Here is a 9,414-nt window from a genome sequence, read left to right as displayed (position 1 = left end):
TTTAAACATATTAAAAGTACTATAGACGTTATAAAAGGCTGTTTCAAACAAAATACTTGTATTAAACCCTTTTTAACGTACACTATTTGAATTATTTTGATTATTAGTATTAATATTCTTATAATATATGATAAAGCTAATTAAATGAACCTATTCGGTTAGGAATAATAGTTTTAAAGTATTAAAACTCCTTTTGACGTCAAAATCGGCTGTTTAAGACAAAATACTTGCAGTAAATATTGTTTATTGTACATTTTTTGAGTTATTTTGATTTTTGATTATTATATTCTAGTAATTTTTCGTACAGCTATGTTTATAAACTTATTTGTTAGTAATCTAACTGTAAACATATTTAAAGTTCTATAGACGTTATAAAAACCTGTTTTAAACAAAATACTTGTATTAAACCCTTTTTAACGTACATTATTTGAATTATATTGATTAAAGATATTAAAATTCATATAATATATCTTACAGCTAATTAAATGAACCTACTCGGTTAAAAATATTAGTTTTAAAATATTAAAACTCCTTTTGACGTCAAAATCGGCTGTTTAAGACTAAATACTTGCAGTAAACATTGTTTATCTTACATTAATTGAGTTATTTCGATTTTTGGTTATAATATTCTTTTAATTTCTCGTACAGCTATGTTTATAAACTTCTTTTGTTAGTAATAAAACTTTAAACATATTAAAAGTACTATAGACGTCATAAAAGGCAGTTTCAAATAAAACACTTGTATTAAACCCTTTTTAACGTACATTATTTGAATTATTTTGATTATTGGTATTAATATTCTTATATTATATCATACAGCTATATAAATAAACATTTTCGGGTAAAAACTATAGTTTTAAAGTAATAAAACTACTTTTGGCGTCAAAATCAGCTGTTTAAGACAAAATACTTGCAGTAAACATTGTTTATTGTACATTATTTGAGTTATTTCAATTTTTAGTTATAATATTCTTATAATCTTCGAACAGCTTATTTAATAAACGTTTTCGGTTAAATATATTAGTTTTAAAGTACTTCAACTACTTTTGACGTCAAAACCGGCTGTTTTATACGAAACACTTAAAATAAACATTATTTATCATACATTATTTGATTTATTATGATTTTTTGTATTAATATCATTGTAATATTTCGTAAAAGTAATATAATTCTCGACTTCGGTTAAAAATGTTAGTTTTAAAGTATGAATACTCCTTTTGACGTCTAAATCGGCTGTTATAGACGAAATGCTTGCAATAAACATTGTTTATGGTACATTATTAAACTTATTATAATTTTTTGTACTCATATTCTTGTAATTTTTCGTAAAGATATGTTTATAAACTTCTTAGGTTAGTAATTTTACTTTAAACATACTATATTTTTCCAAGTTCTTTCGATTTTTGGTTATTATATTTTTGTAATTTTTAGTACAGCTATGTTTATAAAATTCTTAAGTTAGTAATCAAACTTTAAACATATTAAAAGTACTATAGACGTCATAAAAGGCTGTTTCAAATAAAACACTTGTATTAAACAAATCTTTAACGTACATTATTAAAATTTTTTTGATTATTGGTGTTTATATTCTTATAATATATCATACAGCTAAATAAATAAACGTTTTCGGGTAAAAATAATAGTTTTAAAGTAATAAAACTACTTTGACGTCAAAATCGGCTGTTTAAGACGAAATACTTGCAGTAAACATTGTTTATTGTACATTATTTGAGTTATTTCTATTTTTAGTTATAATATTATTGTAATCTTCGTACAGCTTATTTAATAAACGTTTTCGATTAAATATATTAGTATTAAAGTACTCCAACTACTTTTGACGTCAAAATCGGCTGTTTTATACGAAATACTTCCAATAAACATAGTTTATTGTACATTATTAAACTTATTATGATTTTTTGTACTCATATTTTTGTAATTTTTTGTAAAGCTATGTTTATAAACTTTTTAGGTTAGTAATCTTACTTTAAACATACTAAAAGTACCATAGACGTTATAAAAGGCTGTTTCATTCAAAATACTTGTTTTAAACACTTTTTAACGTACACTGTTTGAATTTTTTTATTTATTGGTATTAATATTCTTGTAATATATCATACAGCTAAGAAATAAAACAAATTTAGTTAGGAATATTAGTTTTAAAGTATGAAAACTCCTTTTGACGTCGAAATCGGCTGTTAAAGACGAAATATTTGCATTACATATTGTTTATTGTACATATTTTTAAGTTCTTTCGATTTTTGGTTATTATATTTTAGTAATTTTTTTTCACAGCTATGTTTATAAACTTCTTTAGTTAGTAATCGAACTTTAAACATATTAAAAGTACTATAAACGTTATAAAAGGCTGTTTCAAACAAAATACTTCTATTAAACCCTTTTTAACGTACATTATTTCAATTATTTTGATAATTTATTTTCATATTCTTATAATATATGATAAAGCTAATTAAATGAACCTATTCGGTTAGGAATATTAGTTTTAAAGTATTAAAACTCCTTTTGACGTCAAAATCGGCTATTTAAGACGAAATACTTGCAGTAAATATTGTTTATTGTACATTTTTTGAGTTATTTTGATTTTTGATTATTATATTCTTGTAATTTTTCGTATAGCTATGTTTATAAACTTCTTTATTGGTAATCTAACTTTAAACATATTTAAAGTTCTATAGACGTTTTAAAAACCTGTTTCAAACAAAATACTTGTATTAAACCCTTTTTAACGTACATTATTTGAATTATTTTGATTCAAGATATTAATATTCTTATAATATATCTTACAACTAATTAAATGAACCTAATCGGTTAAAAATATTAGTTTTAAAGTATTTAAAAATCCTTTTGACGTCAAAATCGGCTGTTTAAGACTAAATACTTGCAGTAAACATTGTTTATTGTACATTATTTAAGTTATTTCGATTTTTTGTTATAATATTCTTGTAATTTTTCGTACAGCTATGTTTATAAACTTCTTTTGTTAGTAATCCAACTTTAAACATATTAAAAGTACTATAGACGTCATAAAAGGCTGTTTCAAATAAAACACTTGTATTAAACCTTTTTTAACGTACATTATTTCAATTATTTTGATTATTGCTATTAATATTCTTATAATATATCATACAGCTATATAAATAAACGTTTTTGGGTAAAAATTTTAGTTTTAAAGTAATAAAACTACTTTTGACGTCAAAATCGGCTGTTTAAAACGAAATACTTGCAGTAAACATTGTTTATTGTACATTATTTGAGTTATTTCTATTTTTAGTTATAATATTCTTTAATCTTCGTACAGCTTATTTAATAAACGTTTTCGGTTAAATATATTAGTTTTAAAGTATATCAACTACTTTTGACGTCAAAATCGGCTGTTTTATACGAAATACTTGGAATAAACATTGTTTATCATACATTATTTGATTTATTATGATTTTTTGTATTAATATCATTGTAATATTTCGTAAAAGTAATATAATTCTCGACTTCGGTTAAAAATATTAGTATTAAAGTACTTCAACTACTTTTGACGTCTAATTCGGCTGTTATAGACGAAATACTTGCAATAAACATTGTTTATGGTACATTATTAAACTTATTATAATTTTTTGTACTCATATTCTTGTAATTTTTCGTAAAGATATGTTTATAAACTTCTTAGGTTAGTAATCTTACTCTAAACATACTAAAAGTACCATAGACAATATAAAAGGCTGTTTCATTCAAAATACTTGTTTTAAACCCTTTTTAACGTACACTATTTGAATTATTTTGATTATTGGTATTAATATTCTTATATTCTATCATACAGCTAGTTATATGAACCTATTCGGTTAGGAAAATTCGTTTTAAAGTATTAAACCACATTTTAAAAGTACTATAGACGTAATAAAATGCTGTTTTCAACAAAATAATTGAATAATTCCTTTTTCATCGTACACTAATAGAATTATTTTAATTATTGGTACTAATATTCTTGTAATATATCATACAGCTCATAAAATAAACATATTTAGTTAGGAATAGTAGTTTTAAAGTATTAAAACTCCTTTTGACGTCAAAATCGGCTATTCAAGACGTATAGTTGTAATAAATTTTGTTTATCGTACATTATTTGAGTTATTATGATTTTTAGTAATAATATTCATGTAATTTTTCGTAAAGGTAATTTAATAAACGTCTTCGGGTAAAAATATTATTTTTAAAAAATAAAAACTTCTCGTAAGTTTAAAATCGGCTGTTTAAGACGAAATACTAGCAATAAACATTGTTTATCGTACATTATTTGAGTTACTTTAATTTTTAGTTATAATATTTAAGTTATTTTTCGTAAAGGTAATTAAATAAATTTGTTCGTTTAAAAATATTAGTTTAAAAGTATTAAAACTCCTTTCAACGTCAAAATCGGCTGTTAAAGAAGAAATACTTGCAATAAACATTGTATATCGTACATTATTTGAGTTCTTTCATTTATAGTATTAATATTATTATAATATTTCGTAAAACTAATTTAATAAACTACTTCGGTTAAAAATATCAGTTTTAAAGTATTAAAACTCCTTTTGACGTCTAAATCGGCTGTTAAAGAAGAAATACTTGCAATAAACATTGTATATCGTACATTATTTGAGTTCTTTCATTTATAGTATTAATATTATTATAATATTTCGTAAAACTAATTTAATAAACTACTTCGGTTAAAAATATCAGTTTTAAAGTATTAAAACTCCTTTTGACGTCTAAATCGGCTGTTAAAGACGAAATATTTGCATTACATATTGTTTATTGAACATTTTTCCGAGTTCTTTCGATTTTTGGTTATTATTTTTTTGTAATTTTTGTACAGCTATGTTTATAAACTTCTTTAGTTAGTAATCAATCTTTAAACATATTGAAAGTACTAAAGACGTCAAAAAAGGCTGTTTTAAATAAAAAACTTGTATTAAACCTTTTTTTAACGTACATAATTTGAATTATTTTGATTAATAGTGTTAATATTCTTATAATATATCATACAGCTAAATAAATAAACGTTTTCGGGTAATAATAATAGTTTTAAAGTAATAAAACTACTTTTGACGTCAAAATCGGCTGTTAAAGAAGAGATACTTGCAATAAACATTGTATATCGTACATTATTTGAGTTCTTTCATTTTTTGTATTAATATTATTGTAATCTTCGTACAGCTTATTTAATAAACCTATTCGGTTAAATATATTAGTATTAAAGTACTTCAACTACTTTTGACGTCAAAATCGGCTGTTTTATACGAAATACTTCCAATAAACATTGTTTATTGTACATTATTAAACTTATTATAATTTTTTGTACTCATATTCTTGTATTTTTTCGTAAAGATATGTTTATAAACTTCTTAGGATAGTAATCTTACTTTAAACATACTAAAAGTACCATAGACGTTATAAAAGGCTGTTTCATTCAAAATACTTGTTTTAAACACTTTTTAACGTACACTATTTAAATTGTTTTGATTATTGGTATTAATATTCTTATACTTTATCATACAGCTAGTTAAATGAACCTATACGGTTAGGAAAATTTGTTTTAAAGTATTAAAACACATTTTTAAAGTACTATAGACGTAATAATATGCTATTTCAACAAAATAATTGAATGATTCCTTTTTCATCGTACACTAATTGAATTATTATAATTATTGGTATTAATATTCTTGTAATAAATCATACAGCTAAGAAATTAAACATATTTAGTTAGGAATATTAGTTTAAAATTATTAAAACTCCTTTTGACGTCAAAATCGGCTGTTTAAGACGTATAGTTGTAATAAACATTGTTTATCGTACATTATTTGAGTTATTATGATTTTTGGTAATAATATTCATGTTATTTTTCGTAAAGGTAATTTAATAAAAGTCTTCGGGTAAAAATATTAGTTTTAAAAATTAAAACTTCTTTAAAGTTTAAAATCGGCTGTTTAAGAAGAAATACTTGCAATAAACATTGTATATCGTACATTATTTGAGTTATTTCGATTTTTGGTATTAATATTATTGTAATATTTCGTAAAAGTAATTTAATAAACTACTTCGGTTAAAAATATTAGTTTTAAAGTATTAAAACTCCTTTTGACGTCTAAATCGGCTGTTTAAGACAAAATGTTTGCAATAAACATTGTTTATATTTTTTTTTTGAGTCTTTTTGATTTTTGGTATTAATATTATTGTAATATTTCATAAAATTAATTGAAATAATTCCTTCGGTTTGGAATATAAGTTTTAAAGTATTAAAACTCTTTTTGACGTCAAAAATGGCTGTTTAAGACGAAATACTACAATAAATATTGTTTACCGTACATGATTTGAGTTCTTTCTTTTTTAGTATTAATATTATTGTAATATTTCGTAAAAGTAATTTAATAAACTACTTCGGTTAAAAATATTAGTTTTAAAGTATGAAAACTCCTTTTGACGTCTAAATCGGCTGTTAAAGACGAAATATTTGCATTACATATTGTTTATTGTACATTTTTTTAAGTTCTTTCGATTTTTGGTTATTATATTTTTGTAATTTTTTTTCATAGCTATGTTTATAAACTTCTTTAGTTAGTAATCAAACTTTAAACATATTAAAAGTACTATAGACGTTATAAAAGGCTGTTTCAAACAAAATACTTCTTTTAAAACCTTTTTAACGTACATTATTTCAGATATTTTGATTATTTGTTTTAATATTCTTATAATATATGATAAAGCTAATTAAATAAACCTATTCGGTTAGGAATATTAGTTTTAAAGTATTAAAACTCCTTTTGACGTTAAAATTGGCTGTTTAAGACGAAATACTTGCAGTAAATATTGTTTATTGTACATTTTTTGAGTTATTTTGATTTTTGATTATTATATTCTTTTAATTTTTCGTACAGCTATGTTTATAAACTTCTTTTGTTAGTAATCCAACTTTAGACATATTAAAAGTACTATAGACGTCATAAAAGGCTGTTTCAAATAAAACACTTAAATAAAACCTTTTCAACGTACATTATTTGAATTATTTTGATTATTGGTATTAATATTCTTATAATATATCATATAGCTATATAAATAAACGTTTTCGGGTAAAAATTATAGTTTTAAAGTAATGAAACTACTTTTGACGTCAAAATCGGCTGTTTAAGACGAAATACTTGCAGTAACCCATGTTTATTGTACATTATTTGAGTTATATCTATTTTTAGTTATAATATTCTTGTAATCTTCGTACAGCTTATTTAATAAACGTTTTCGGTTAAATATATTAGTTTTAAAGTACTTCAAATACTTTTGACGTCAAAATCGGCTGTTTTATACGAAATACTTTGAATAAACATTGTTTATCATACATTATTTGATTTATTATGATTTTTTGTATTAATATCATTGTAATATTTCGTAAAAGTAATATAATTCTCGACTTCGGTTAAAAATATTAGTTTTAAAGTATGAAAACTCCTTTTGACGTGTAAATCGGCTGTTATAGACGAAATACTTGCAATAAACATTGTTTATGGTACATTATTAAACTTATTATAATTTTTTGTACTCATATTCTTGTAATTTTTCGTAAAGATATGTTTATAAACTTCTTAGGTTAGTAATCTTACTTTAAACATACTAAAAGTACCATAGACGTTATAAAAGGCTGTTTTATTCAAAATACTTGTTTTTTTTTAACGTACACTATTTGAATTATTTTGATTATTGGTATTAATATTCTTATATTCTATCATACAGCTAGTTATATGAATTTATTCGGTAAGGAAAATTCGTTTTAAAGTATTAAACCACATTTTAAAAGTACTATAGACGTAATAATATGCTGTTTTTAACAAAATAATTGAATAATTCCTTTTTCATCGTACACTTATTGAATTATTTTAATTATTGGTATTAATATTCTTGTAATATATCATACAGCTAATAAAATAAACATATTTAGTTAGGAATATTAGTTTTAAAGTATTAAAACTCCTTTTGACGTCAAAATCGGCTGTTTAATACGTATAGTAGTAATAAACATTGTTTATCGTACATTATTTGAGTTATTATGATTTTTGGTAATAATATTCATGTAATTTTTCGTAAAGGTAATTTAATAAAAGTCTTCGGGTAAAAATATTAGTTTTAAAAAATTAAAACTTCTTTAAAGTTTAAAATCGGCTGTTTAAGAAGAAATACTTGCAATAAACATTGTATATCGTACATTAATTGAGTTCTTTCATTTTTGGTATTAATATTATTGTAATATTTCGTAAAAGTAATTTAATAAACTACTTCGGTTAAAATTATTAGTTTTAAAGTATTAAAACTCCTTTTGACGTCTAAATCGGCTGTTTAAGACGAAATGTTTGCAATAAACATTGTTTATATTTTATTTTTTGAGTTATTTCGATTTTTGGTAATAATATTATTGTAATATTTCATAAAATTAATTGAAATAATTCCTTCGGTTTGGAATATAAGTTTTAAAGTATTAAAACTCTTTTAGACGTCAAAAATGGCTGTTTAATACGAAATACTACAATAAATATTGTTTATCGTACATTATTTGAGTTCTTTCATTTTTGGTATTAATATTATTGTAATATTTCGTAAAAGTAATTTAATAAGCTACTTCGGTTAAAAATATTAGTTTTAAAGTATGAAAACTCCTTTGACGTCTAAATCGGCTGTTAAAGACGAAATATTTGCATTACATATTGTTTATTATACATTTTTTTAAGTTCTTTCGATTTTTGGTTATTATATTTTATTAATTTTTTTTCACAGCTATGTTTATAAACTTCTTTAGTTAGTAATCAAACTTTAAACATATTAAAAGTACTATAGACGTTATAAAAGGCTGTTTCAAACTAAATACTTCTTTTAAACCCCTTTTAACGTACATTATTTCAATTATTTTGATTATTTGTTTTAATATTCTTATAATATATGATAAAGCTAATGAAATAAACCTATTCGGTTAGGAATATTAGTTTTAAAGTATTAAAACTCCTTTTGACGTCAAAATCGGCTGTTTAAGACGAAATACTTGCAGTAAATATTGTTTATTGTACATTTTTTGAGTTATTTTGATTTTTGATTATTACATTCTTGTAATTTTTCTTACAGCTATGTTTATAAACTTCATTGTTAGTAATCTAACTTTAAACATATTTAAAGTTCTTTAGACGTTTTAAAAACCTCTTTCAAACAAAATACTTGTATTAAACCCATTTTAACGTACATTATTTGAATTATTTTGATTAAAGATATTAATTTTCTTATAATATATCTTACAGCTAATTAAATGAACCTACTCGGTTAGAAATATTAGTTTTAAAGTATTAAAACTCCTTTTGACGTCAAAATCGGCTGTTTAAGACTAAATACTTGCAG

Source organism: Thalia democratica, chromosome 1, assembly GCF_965202585.1.
Source record: "Thalia democratica chromosome 1, ktThaDemo2.hap1.1, whole genome shotgun sequence".
Taxonomy (NCBI): Eukaryota; Metazoa; Chordata; class Thaliacea; order Salpida; family Salpidae; genus Thalia; species Thalia democratica.
Note: the sequence above shows the minus strand (reverse complement) of the source record.